Source organism: Rutidosis leptorrhynchoides, chromosome 10 (assembly GCF_046630445.1).
Source record: "Rutidosis leptorrhynchoides isolate AG116_Rl617_1_P2 chromosome 10, CSIRO_AGI_Rlap_v1, whole genome shotgun sequence".
Classification (NCBI taxonomy): domain Eukaryota; kingdom Viridiplantae; phylum Streptophyta; class Magnoliopsida; order Asterales; family Asteraceae; genus Rutidosis; species Rutidosis leptorrhynchoides.
This window is the reverse complement of record NC_092342.1, coordinates 211,560,133-211,575,757: the sequence shown is the minus strand read 5'-3', so window position 1 is coordinate 211,575,757 and position 15,625 is coordinate 211,560,133.

The window sequence follows — 15,625 nt, the reverse complement described above, 5'->3', positions numbered from 1 at the left end:
CTCATTTTAGAGACATTACTTGGAGTCATTCATGACATATTTCAAAAGATGTTGCATTCGAGTCGTTAAGTTCATCAAGATTATTATCAAGTCATTTATAGTTTTAATATATTATGAAATGGTATGCATGTCGTCAACTGTCGATGTAAATGAAAGTTTGTCTTTTTAAAAACGAATGCAATGTTTGTAAAATGTATCATATAGAGGTCAAATACCTAGCGATGTAATCAACTATTGTGAATCGTTTATAATCGATATGGACTTCGTCCGGATGGATTAGGACGGGGTATCACAGTTGGTATCAGAGCGGTGGTCTTAGCGAACCAGGTCTTGCATTAGTGTGTCTAACTAGTAGTTGTTAGGATGCATTAGCGAGTATGGACTTCGACCTTAGCTGCATATTATACGTATTGTTTACCATTCCTAGTGGAAAATTATCTGCTTATCATTCCTAAGTCTAGACACGACTCCCTGCACTTATTTGATAGATAATGTACAGATAAATTCATATCTTAGCGTATCCACTAATTCATATCTTAGCATAACTGTTACTGTAGACTTTATCTGACACGTTTCCTTATTTCCCTCCGTAACCTACGGGATCTTCTGTACTATATTCTACGTAATTAGAATATCATCCGACATCCAAAAAAAAAAATCATTTCATGTTGAAAAACCCTTTACTCAATCATACGAAATGGAACTCACCACTAGTTTAAATCCCTCGGATTACAATATGAAGTCTCACCTAAGCTCCGAAAGCAGCGTCACCAGAATGAATCACCCAGTCATCCATCCCCAACTCATTTGATGAGTTCGTAGTCCACTTAACCAATGGAGACAAAAAGAAGGCGATCCTTTCCACCCACCAACCTGCACCCTTGGCGAAGAACCTGAAGCACTTACCGGTGAACCTATCCGAAACACCATTTTCACCCTCATCTCCAGAATAGCTCGCAATGATTACATAATATCTACAATTCTAAACCTTATTCTTCCGCTCGTTCCGACCGACAATCATCCCGGAATAATAGAAGAAGTCAATGAACTTCGCGTTCGAGTTGTGGCTTTGGAGAATATGGTGCAAAATCTACCAGCTTCGGCAACATCACCGGCACTAACAGTACCATCAACACCAGTACCACAAACAACCCAAGTTTCAACATCACATGCCTCAACACCTCATTCTGTACCTCGAGCATAATCATCGTTCTATGTATCGTTCTATCTACTTTATCTTCATTCTACATATCGTTCTACATCGATTATCTTCGTTCGACATGGCGATTATGTAATCTCTAATGTTTTAGAGATCATGTAATATAGTATTAACGATAAATCAAATGAGTTTAATATCTTATTGACTCATTAAATCCATGATTACATCTGAAGAAAATATATATGCAAGTATATTTTCATAAAGATTGTAATTAAAATTCTTCTGTACAAACTGTTAATGGTGAAAATATTTTAACGGGTAGGTAATACCCGAGGAATATTTAGATTTCACATTAATCAGTTACACGGTACATTCTTCGACTCTGATTCAACAGTCAGTCACTATCCTACTTGTATCCATAGATATACGTATCCGTTCACCACAGAATCCATTTTCGTTCAATTTCATATTTGGATTTTGACCTATCAGAATCCAGCATGTGGCATAATGAAGAAAACATCGGACAAAGTAAAATTTGCTAGAAACAAATGAACTAATTAATTGAAATATTGTTAAGAATCCACGCTAACTGTTCCTAGCTAACTGGTTACATTTTATTTATCACAATTTAATTATCGCAATTTACATTTTTGCAATTTTATTTATCGTCATTTAATTTCTGTATTTATTTTACGCACTTTAAATAACGGGACACGTATACAAGGTTTCGACATATCATATTGACCCATCTATATATTTATCTTGGAACAACCATAGACACTCTATATGCAAATGATGGAGTTAGCTATACAGGGTTGAGGTTGATTCCAAAATATATATATAGTTTGAGTTGTGATCAATACTGAGACCGGTACACGGGTCACGATACGTAATAATTAATTCGAATATTATAAACTATATATGAATTATTGAACTGCTAACTGTGGACTATCAACTGTGGACTACAAACATTGGACAATTAAAAATGAATTAAAATATTGATTATAACATATGAAACTAAATAATTCTTCAAGTTTGCCACTTGATTTCATCTTAAACCTCATTTGTATCTTGACGATTACAATCTGCGTTCGAATCTTTCATGATTCTTGAAAACACCTCGATCAAGAGGATGAACCAACCGCACTTCATCTATGGAAGAAAAGAATTATGCATATAGTTATGCACCTGAAAAACTCTTGGAACCTGAGTAAACGTTTAACACGTAGCCGTGCTAATTCCTTGGTGTTATTATTACCCAAAATAACTTAATAATTCCTTTCAAAGTAGCAAATTTTGTCACAGCTCCAGCAAGTCAACTCCGACTTTTCATCCGAAACAACCTTATTATAACCTTGATATATATGCGTACTCTTTATTGTTACTTGGGGAACCTTTTATATTCCACCATATTACCATCAGCATTTAATCATCTAAAAACACAATTCTTTTTAAAACACCTCGGATTGATAACCGACAATTCATATACGGCTGCATTAAATGCAGACAAAATAGTAAAATTTTAGATGGCCTAAATGGCCAAGAGTTTGATGATAAAGAAAGGAGTGTTGGGAACGCTTGATAGAAAATTTGGTACTGAAAAACGGATTGAGCTAACCATGAAGGAAACCAAGGACAAATACAAGGACCAAACCCTATATTCAAAGAATCCAGGTAATTCTGGATTCGTCCAAATCTTTAGAGAATATCTTGCTCCGAAGTCATGTTAAAATCTTCTGAGAAATCTTTCTTCATCAACCTTCGAACTTAGAAATTCCAAAATATCATCATAAATATCTTCGATATTTCAGAGGATATTTCATAAATATTCTTGTCCAGAATTATCTACCTCTTCGTGTTTTCTGTATTCCATTATATTGGAAACTTCTGTAAAAAAATCTAAGTGTAAAGTATGAATGAATTGTGGAGAAATGTTGGGAATTGAAGCATGGGTTAGTATAATATAATGACGCCCGGCCAACGTGATTATATTACAGTAAGTCATGCTAAATTTCTAATGAAACGTGATTCACAGATCATAACGTCATCATGTGTCATGTTACATAACTCTTTCATTCTGCTTAACTTCCGAACATATCAATAAAATATATTATTGATAGTTCCGTCCTCAGTGATTCTGGTAATTTAACCAATCAAATCGTGAGAATACACTCTTTCGTGCTTAGAACGTTATAATCATTCGAAACTCTATATCTATAAGTTCTAGACCATTATTCGCTTGATTTAAAAAAAATGAGAAGAGAAAACAAGAACATGGAGCTTCGAAATATAAGGAAAAATATAAGCACGACAATCACTAACCGTGTATATCAATGTTTATCGCAACATAAAGACACGGGAGAATTAAAAACACTATAACTCCAAGGGCGAAATAAAAAAAACAGATTCCTCTGGTGGAAGTTGAAAAAGGAGAATAATTGTTGCGATAGTAAGGATGAGGACAAGGATCAGAACTGGATTAAGCATTTTCACAATCTGTTAGATGTATGAACTAAGGAAGAAAGTATAGGAATGGTGAGAATAATGGAACGGAAGAGCTTAATTTATAATGGACATATCAGACAGAGTAATCGAGGTAGATCACCGTATTTAATTATAGAGATATTAATTTCCTTACTCGCCGAAGAATCGAATCTTTTAGATTTCGAAGATTTTCTTTAAATCCCTTGAATTCCGGAATTCAAACCAGACTACGTTAAAAGTTAAGACGCACCTTGTTTTCTAAATTCAATCGAGACAACGTCAAAAGTTAAGGCGAACCTTAGTTCCTGAATTCAACCATGACTAGTCAAAAGTTATGATGAAACTTTACTTTCCTCATATCACTATTTTGTGATAGCTTCACTCGTACTCTTCGAGTAATCGAATTATCTTATCCATATTACTCAACAGTAATAAAACTCTATTTATCAACTCATATTCGTCATAAAAACATTTTTATTGTTAGCCATGACGACCTCACTCAAATTTCGGGACGAAATTTCTTTAACGGGTAGGTACTGTGATGACCCGGAAGAATTTCGACTAATTTTAAACCAAACTCTCGATACGATTTAATATTCTTGACACGATATGCAAAGACTGTTAGGTTGAGTCTCAAAATTTTTGAACCGTTCTTCTTGCATTCATTTAACTTCGACCATTCTCGACGATTTACGAACCATTAATTGTAAATAAATGTGGATACATACAAATATAAATAGAAGTTGTTATATTATTATTATTACTAATATTATGATTATCATTAATAAATATTGATAATGTTATAACTAATATCATTAATATTAATAATATTACTATTATTATTTTACTTTTATTATCATTAAAACACCATAATCACTTGCCGGTTTCTGTTTCCGCTTCTATAGAAACCATCGCTACATTTCTATTGTTGTTTTGTTTATAAACTCAACAAATACAAGGTGATAATATATAACGATGGGGAGCCAATGACAAGGTTATATAAATTATCGATTTATATTATGTTAATACTTTTGGCCGACAAAAGCATGTCATATTACCACCAACTCCACTATCTTATTTTAATGAAATGGGATGTAACCATCAACCTTTACTCCAATCCCTAAATTGACGCAATATATCATGGGTTATGGGACCCCTTACCAATCACTTGCAAACTAAGATAGTTAATTTCCATATGAATGTTATTTGATACTAGTAGACATGCGGTTTAACCTTGTGGTGGGCCGAGATTTCAATTTAGTTGTTGTGGTAGGGACAAATCCAAGCATCATGGCCATCACCTTTAACGTTTATGATTAAACTAAAACTATCCTATCCTATTCTATATATATACATAATGCTTTACATATGTATTACAACCACCCAAGCATTTTGATTCTGTTTTGGATCACGACCCACACCATCAAAACCCAACCATCATCATCTTCTTGCTCGAATTGCAGTTAACCGTTACTACTGCTGCCGGGCTTATGTTACCAAGACCAAACCTGCCACTCTACGACACACCATGTACAACCACTTGCAACACCATCCACGACCACCACCTTATACTCCTCCCCCAACTTTCACGACAACCATCGTGAACAATCATAAAAACCATCACTTTCCTCTCTCTACATCTCTCTATGCAAACGTGAATCACCATCGGCACACACTACCTACGACTACAACCTTACACCCCTAACTGTCACCTATTACAACTGGTTCTATCCGAAGAACAAACCAATATGTTAGCATTTAAATCCTTCGATGTTACTGCTTTTTTTGAACTAATCACCCAAACCCAAAACCCTTTCATCTTCATTTCGGTTTCTGTTTCCTGTTGCAGTGAAACACCATGAATAAACCACTCTCTCTCTTTCATTCTGTTTTTCCAGCATGTATTCCTATTTTCTGTTATCATATAGTAAAGACGATAATGATATGTATATAATAATAATGATGAAGTGTTTAATATCCGCTTTCTATGGATATAAAGAAGAGTGGGGGACATACTTTCTTGGATTTGTTTATTGAGAATGAATCTCTTTTTGCAAGTAGAACATAGCAATCCAAGTGGGAACCATCGATTTTTTTTTTGTTTATCTTCTGTCGTGGCAAAATTTCAAAACACAAATTTCTTTTTTTAATTAACTTATACTTGTTAAGGCTGCCATGTTATGATTTTAGTTATGGCCGAGTACCAGTGGAGTCATGGGCCGTGATTGTTGGGCTACCATTTCATTTTTTATTATTATTGGGCCATGAGACTACTTGTAATTTGTTGGGCCGCTGCTATGAAGTTTGAGTAGTTCTTTGAAGCTTATCATCATAGTAGAAAGGAGTGGGTTGCTTTCAACACATGACTGGACCGGTTTTTTTTTTTAAGAATGCTGTGTTTGCATTTTCTGTGTAAACCACCACTCAATATATAATTATGATAATGGTGAAGATGATGAGATGAATCAAATTGATGATATGATTATGAGATCGTGATGATGATAAAAGATGACGGGGTTTATGATAAATTAAGATTATTAATGATGATGTTTAATTAAAATAATGGTAATGATCTTATAGTGTTAGAATGATGTTGATATGGTTAATTGGTCCTCTGTTAATTTGGGTTGAGGAGAAAATGATGAAAACATAAAACATATTAAATGGTGTTATGACAGAATTAAAACAGAAATGAAAAAGGTAGCTTGATGGTTAAGGGTGTTGATGGGTTAGCGGGAGGTCGCGGGTTCAAATCCCAGGAGCTGCGGTATATTTTTTTGGATGATTTCTTCTAAGGTAGTCTCTATTATAAGTATCATTATTAACATTATCATTATATTTATTAATATGATTATCACTACTATTTTTATTAAAACTATCTCATTGTCAAAAATTATCATTATTATATAAAGTTATTATATTTATTAAAATTTCATTTAGGTTAGTATTATTATTATGAACAATATTACACATAACAAACTATATTTTTATATGTATATAATACTAAAACATATAATTATATATATAGATATATTAATATAACTAAATGAATAAATATTAATTATTTTCAATGTATATATATATATATATATATATATATATATACAAAGTAGATATATAACATTAAGTTATAATACATATAAACAAAGTATATGTATAAAATAAAAATTAGTATGAAATTTATATAATTACAAACACATAAATATTATAAAATTAATAAATGAGATTATGAGATTTCTATTATATATATTAATATACATATTGAATATAGGTTCGTGAATCCGAGGTCAACCCTGCATTGATCAGTTTCGCCATATGTATTTTTTACTATAAAATACATTAGGTGAGTTTCATTGATCCCCTTTTACTCTTTACATTTTTGGGCTGAGAATACATGCAAATGCTTTATTAACTGTTTTACAATATTTATATGCGTGAGTTTTCATTACTCCCTTTTTAAATGCTTTTGCAATATATATTTTTGGGACTAAGAATACATGCGCTGCTTTTATAAATGTTTTACGAAATAGACACAAGTAATCGAAATTTCGTTCTATGATTGAATTATCGAAATCGAATATGCCCCTTTTATTAAGTCTGGTAATCTAAGAATTAGGGAACAGACACCCTAATTGACGCGAACTCTAAAGATAGATCTATCGGGCCCAACAAGCCCCATCCAAAGTACCGGATGCTTTAGTACTTCGAAATTTATATCATGTCCGAAGGAGGATCCCGGAATGATGGGGATATTCTTATATACATATTGTGAATGTCGGTTACCAGGTGTTCAATCCATATGAATGATATTTTGGTCTCTATGCATGGGACGTATATTTATGAGAAATGGAAATATGAAATCTTGTAGTCTATTAAAATTATGAAATGATTATTTATGATAAACTAATAAACTCACCAACCTTTTGGTTGACACTTTAAAGTATGTTTATTCTCAGGTACGAAAGAAATCTTCCACTGTGCATTTGCTCATTTTAGAGACATTACATGGAGTCATTCATGACATATTTCAAAAGATGTTGCATTCGAGTCGTTAAGTTCATCAAGATTATTATCAAGTCATTTATAGTTTGAATATATTATGAAATGGTATGCATGTCGTCAACTGTCGATGTAAATGAAATTTGTCTTTTTAAAAACGAATGCAATGTTTGTAAAATGTATCATATAGAGGTCAAATACCTCGCGATGTAATCAACTGTTGTGAATCGTTTATAATCGATATGGACTTCGTCCGGATGGATTAGGACGGGGTATCACATGAAATAAGGCACGTCTTGTGGCCAAGGGATATTGACAACAAGAAGGTATTGATTATGACGAAACGTTTGCTCCAGTTGCTAGGATTGAGGCTATTCGTCTTTTCCTTGCATTTGCTTCTCATATGAAGTTCACGGTGTTTCAAATGGATGTCAAAACTGCTTTTCTGAATGGCCATCTTCAAGAAGAAGTTTATGTTGATCAACCAGAAGGCTTTGTCAATCCCTTTCAACTAAACCACGTCTATTACTTGGAGAAAGCTTTGTATGGTCTGAAGCAAGCACCGCGTGCATGGTACGAGACCTTAACAAAGTATTTGCTGGACAATGGCTTCTTTCGTGGAACGATTGATACAACGCTATTCATCCGTAAAAACCACAGTCACATTCTCTTGGTTCAAATTTACGTTGATGACATTATTTTTGGTTCCACATCTCCGGCCTAATTTCGAAATGAGCATGTTTGACCAGCTTAATTTCTTCTTGGGGTTACAAGTAAAACACTTACCAAACGGGATTTTTATCAGTCAAATAAAGTACATCAATGATATGCTTAAACATTTTAAAATGACTGCTTTGAAACCAATGACAACCTCAATGAGGACTTTACTGGATGCTGATGCTAATGGGGAACCCTTTGACGTTACACTTTATCGAAGCATGGTTGGTTCTTTAATGTATCTGACTGCAAGTCGACCAGACATTACACTTGCTGTAACTGTCTGTGCCCATTTTCAGTTCAACCCTAAGAAATCTCACTCCAAAGCTGTTGTTAGGATTTTTCAGTACCTTAAATGTACACCTAACCTTGGGATCTGGTATCCTCATGGACCCGATTTCAATCTCACTGCTTATACTGATGCGGATCATGGTGGTTGCCATGTTGATAGAAAAAGCACATCTAGATCAATTCAGATGTTAGGGAATAGGCTAGTTGGTTGGTCATCCAAAAAGCAGAACTGTGTGTCTTTATCAACAGCTGAGTCTGAGTATATTGCTGCAGCTCACTGTTGTTCACAAGTTCTGTGGATGCAAACTCAACTTTTGGACTATGGCTTTAAGATTTCTAAGACCCCAATTTACTGTGATTCACAAAGTGCTATTTCAATTACGAGCAACTCGGTCCAGCATTCTAAGACTAAACACATTGATATTCGTTATCATTTCATTAAGGACCATGTAGAAAAAGGGGATGTAGAGTTATACTTTGTGCCTACCAAAGTGCAATTAGCTGACATGTTCACTAAGCCCTTAGATGTCAAATGTCCCGTTCATATTGATTATAAACGTTCTATATTAATTGATTTCATCACGAGGTTTTGACCTCTATATGAGACGTTTTTCAAAGACTGCATTCATTTTTAAAACAACCATAACCTTTATTTTATCGATAAAGGTTTAAAAAGCATTACATAGATTATTAAATAATGATAATCTAAAATATACCGTTTACACACGACCATTACATAATGGTTTACACTAAGAATATATTACAACAAAAATAAGTTTCTTGAATGCAGTTTTTACACAATATCATACAAGTATGTACTCCAAATCTTGTCCTTATTTTAGTATGCAACAGCGGAAGCTCTTAATAATCATCTGAGAATAAACATGCTTAAAATGTCAACAAAAATGTTGGTGAGTTATAGGTTTAACCTATATATTATCAAATCATAATAATAGACCACAAGATTTCATTTTTATAACACATCTCATATCAGGCATTTCGCAAACTGCATAGAGATAAAAATCATTCATATGTTGAACACCTGGTAACCGACGTTAACTTAATGCATAGAATATCCCGAAAACAGAACCTCTCGTCTGTATAATAATCTTGAAGTACTAAACCATCCATAACCCGAATGGGGGTTGTTAAGCCCAATAGATCTATCTTTAGGATTCGCGTTAATTAGGGGCCATTTCCCTAATTCTTAGGTTATCAGACTTGAAGGGCGATATTCGGTTTAATAATCCAACCATAGAATGTAGTTTTGCATACTTGTGTCTATTTTGTAAAACATTTATAAAGCTGCATGTATTCTCATCCCAAAAAAAAATTAGATTGTAAAAGTGGGACTATAACTCACTTTCACAGATTTTTACTTCGTCGGGAAGTAAGACTTGGCCACTGGTCGATTCACGAACCTATAACAAATACGTACATATATATCAAAGTATGTTCAAAATATATTTACAATATTTTTATTACATTTTAATGATTTGAGTTTGTTAAGTTAGCAGTCCTCGTAAGTAACCTACAACTAGTTGTCCACAGTTAGATGTACAGAAATAAAGCAATATATATTATCTTGAATCAATCCACGACCCAGTGTCTACAAGTCTCAGACTCGATCACAACTCAAAGTATATATATTATTTTGGAATCAACCTCAACCCTGTATAGCTAACTCAAACATTACTGCATATAGAGTGTCTATGGTTGTTCCGAAATATATATATAAATGGGTCGATATGATATGTCAAAACATTGTATACGTGTCTATGGCATCCCAAGATTTCATAATACGTATAATACAATATAAATTAGTTAGGATATGTTTAGTTAAGATTTGTTACAAAATTTTCGCAGCTAAAACTAGCAAATTTATCCAATTTTGTTTTACCGGCCATTTCTTCGTTTCAAATCCGTTTTGAGTGATTCAAGTTGCTATGGTTTCACATTGAACTTCAGTTTATGAATCTTAACAGAAAAAGTATAAGTTTATAGTCGGAAATACAGTTTACAAGTCATTTTTTAAAGAGGTAGTCATTTTCGTCGTAAGAACGACATCTTGATGACCATTTTGAAAAACATACTTCCACTTTGAGTTTAACCATGATTTTTGGATATTCATAAGAAAAATAATTTTCCCAGAAGAACAACTTTTAAATCAAAGTTTATCATAGTTTTTAATTATCAAACCCAAAACAGCCCGCGGTGTTACTACGACGGCGTATGTCCGGTTTTACGGTGTTCTTCGTGTTTCCAGGTTTTAAATCATTAAGTTAGCATATCGTATAGATATAGAACATGTGTTTAGTTGATTTTAAAAGTCAAGTTAGAAGGATTAACTTTATTTGCGAACAAGTTTAGAATTAACTAAACTATGTTCTAGTGATTACAAGTTTAAATCTTCGAATAAGATAGCTTTATATTCATGAATCGAATGATGTTATGAACATCATTACTACCTCAAGTTTAGTAGGTAAACCTACTGGAAGTGACAAGAAATGATCTAGCTTCAAAGGATCTTGAATGGCTTGAAAGTTCTTGAAGTAGAATCATGACACGAAAACAAGTTCAAGTAAGATTTCTACTCGAATTAAGATTGTTATAGTTATAGAAATTGAATCAAAGTTTGAATATGAATTATACCTTGAATTAGAATGATAACCTACTATAAATAACAGAGGTTTCTTGATCTTAGATGATTACTTGGAATGGATTAGAAAGCTTGGAAGTAAGCGTTTATGAAGTGTTCTTGAGTAGTTGTTTTGTATGTTGATCTAGGTTAACTAGATTGAGCTAAATTATGAAGACAATGATGAAGAACACTTAGAACAATAAGAGAGGAATTAAGAGAGAGTAGTTTGATGCATAAAAGTTGGAATGAAAATGTGTTTATCGTCGGTGAAGAAAAACGTGAATGAGCACTTGTGATATAGGCTCCATTAGTTTGTATTTTTGTTAGATATTTTATGCTAGATGTTAATTGATGGTTCCCACATGTTTAGGTGACTCACCAAGGCTGCTAAGAGCTGATTATTGAAGTGTATATATCAATAGTATATACGTCTAGAGGTTGGGTATTGTACGAGTACGAATACGGATTGAAAACGAGTAAATTGTGTTTACTGTAACAAATAGTATTTTACTGTAGCAATAGTTTTTTACGGTAGCAAATAGTATTTTAGTGTAGCAAATAGTATTTTACTGTAGCAAATAGTGTTTTACTCTAGTAAATAGTGTTTTACTGTAGTAAATAGTGTTTTACTGTAGCAAATAGTGTTTTACTTGTACATCTTTGATTTAATTGTATTTCTTCTTATATATATAAAAAATAAAAACTTACATCATAAAAAAATAAAACGATTATATAATTATCACAAGTTATGACGTTCGTGAATCATCAGGCAAACTGGGTGGTCAATTGTCTACATGACACTCATTTCAAATAATCAAGTCTTAACAAGTTTGATTGCTTAACATGTTGGAAACATTTAATCATGTAAATATCAATTTCATTTAATATATATAAACATGGAAAAGTTCGAGTCACTACAAAATGAACTTAGGCTAAAGTTCTTGATCAAAGAAATTAGCATGGTAGAGTATAGTGCTTGACATTCCTTAGATCTGTTGGGACTTATGCTTAAGATCTTGTGTTTAGGAAGAGTAGATACATTCTAGGGGGGCAACTGCTTCTTTTGCTTTAGATAACATCTTTCAAGGGGGAGTCTTACTTTTAGAATTCTGTTAACTTTCTGGGATTAGATTTCAATGTTTACGAGGGGGAGGGGGGGGGGGGGGTAACTCATTGATATCATATTTCAAGGGGGAGTTAACTCATTTTCTTGGGAATATATCAAAATGATGACTTACTTTCTTGTATATCACATTTTGAGGGGGAGAAAAAGGGAGAAAATGAAAAGAAAAGTATTTTTCAATAGTGAATTTCATAAATTCTTTGTTTTTATCTGAAATAATTTACTAAGGCTTGTATACATCTCAGTATGCAACCCGTTTTATTAATTGGTATCACTGAAGATTTGTACTTTGTTCATAATTCAAAGTTCTTTTAAGTACAAATCTTGTTTTGAGAAAATTCATAAAAAAATTGGAAAAGATAAAATCCAAAAATATTTGAATTTTACTGAAAAAATGCTAATTTTAGCATTATACCGAATCTGATAACCAACTGTACAAATTCGGTAAGTTCAAAATTTTCAATAATTGTCTCAGAAATATTTTTCATAAAAAGATTGAAATGAATATTGAGAGGAAAAGTCAATTTGTCAAGATTTGAAGTTAAATTGATAAAGTTTTGAAAAGTGGACTATATTCGGTATAATAGGCCCATTTGGTAAAGCCCATTCGGTATTTTATCTTCGGTATCTATAAAAGGAGGGTCAAAGTAAAAATAACTCTCTTACTGTTCTTAATTACCTACCGAGTCTGACTGAACATACTGAATCTGCCTAATCTACCGAGTCCGTCCTTCTCTTTCTTCAAATCTTTGGTATATTTTCATTATAATCAATGTTTAAGATACGTAATTGTAGATATGAGATAATTAAGTGTTTATCAACCAGAAAAGATCAAAATAACTGGATTATGACTTTTAATTTTGAAATATTGTTGATTATATCGAATCTGAGTCGTACTCTTTTAATCTTTGATTAAAGTCAATTGATTTGGATAATTAACATGAAAGCTTGTCTAATCTGAGTTAAATTTGATTGATTTATCATTTGACCGAGTCTGATTACATGGTTAATTGCTTATTTGATGGATTCTGTATATACTGAATGTGTTCTATCTACAGTACCGAGTCTCTTCAAACAATTAACATGTTGTTATGCTTTAATTGAGTGGTTAATTGATTTTGGTTGTGTTCTTGCATGATATGTGATAGAATATGCATGTTTGAGTGACTTTCAGTTAATTTTGAAGATACCGAATATGTTCTTGTCTTGATACCGAGTCTGACATTTGGTACCTCGAAACTTTCTGATTTTTATCTTCGAACACTTAACATGTTTATTCTGGATCTTTTTGAATTGAAAACTCAAAACTCATTTGGTTTCCAAATCTTAAAATTTTTGGTATACCGAATCTGCTTAATTGTGTTCAAAATTGACTAAGTGTTGTTCTGATTCTTTATGGTATATACTTGATTACATGATAGGGTATAATGTGATGAATATCATATGAATATCATGTGTGTAAAATCTTTGTTCATATTTTGAATAAATGGTTTTTATAAATTAGAAAATCATAAAAATTATAAAACTAGAAAAATACAAAGGATTTCAAAGGCAAATAAGAATAGAGATATGTGATTTATGTTAAATATCTTGTGGTCTTTTATTTCTTATTCATACAGCTAAATGGCGAACAATCACTTCATCAACTCTGAAACCAACATTTCCTGTAACTACTGGACTGCAATACTGGGGAGGCACACATTATGGCATGCTCTCAGTACTACTACCAGTGTGGCATTGACAGATCTGGAGCTACTTAATAGAACTATTAGGTTTATGGAAGCTACACAACCTGCTGCTGAAAATCCAGAGGGAACACAAGCTCGCTTCAAATTTCAACTAAGGGGAGTTCAAGGGATGAGGAGTATCACTAAGGCTGATTTCAGGAGGATATTCAGACTTCCTCTTGTACAAAATGCTCCTGCTTTCCCTGCTACTCAGCAAATGATGAATGCAGTCTTCGATCTTGGTTATGTTGTAGCTACCAATGTTCCACCAGCTAAGTTTCAGAAGAAATATCTTCTCAATCATCAACAAATGCTTGCTGATGATAAGGAGTGGATCCGACAGCCTTACCGTGCCAATGCTAAAGTTGTTCTACTCTTTCATAAGAGTAGAGGCTCCTGACTATGCTGAGCTTCTATGGGAACCGGTTTAGGCATAAGTTGATAAGCCAAGGGGTTCATACATCCCTTGTTAAAGGTTTTTCTGTATCTTTTTCCATGATGCTATCACTGCTTGCAGAAATGCAAATATTTTTGTACCAGGTACTCATGGATTACAGATGAAAAGATTTGGGGAGCTGAAGATGAATACCCCGGTGATTTCTGACAATCAATTCACTGCGCCGATTCCAAATTGGCTTGTAGGACTAGTTGTACCCCATGACGCTCGAATGCGCTCTTATTTTGAGGCTGTAGGAATACCTCTTCCGAACCCGGCACAACAAGAACAAGTTAAACCCGCGGTGGTTCCAGCCCCAGAGGTTGTAGAGGAACCTGTAGTACAACCACCCGAACCAGCTAATCCTCCACTTAGGGTGAACCTTAAACGTTCTACGGTAGCACACCAAACTCAACCCGTGAGGATCAGGGAGCCTAGTTCACCTAGGATTGAACCAACCCTTTCAACAACACCCGTAGTGAGCAGTGACACTGACTCTTCAACAACTGAGTCATCTCCTGAACCTTCTCCTAAGAGAACACGATTTATACCTGATGAGATGATTCAGACTCCGCCAACCCAATGAGTAACTAGTTCTAGGACTTCGACACCCATCGTCCACCAAACAGTTACTCTAACCATTGGTGATACGGACCAAGACCTAGAACCAATTAAGTTACCCTCACCCATCTCCGTACCACATCCAATAATAACAGTAAGCCCTACGCTAAATGAAGCGCAAGCTTCGATAGGCAAGAGATCTAAATGCAAGGATGGTAAAAAGACCAATAAGCCTATCCAATCTAAACAGGACTTAATAATAAATCCTACACAGCAAGATGCTTCGGCATCTAAGGAAGTAAAGTCTTCCTCTGCAGTAAAGTCTGCGTTGACTCAATCGATTGAGGAAACTCAATCATTGAAGTCCAGAATGGCTGAAGGGGAGCCGAAAAGTCTTGAAAAGGCACACTGCGTATCGGCTGGAAATCCTCATGTGCCTCAATGTACAACAGGGTCTCGAGGTCCGGCTTATCTTGATGAGGGAGAT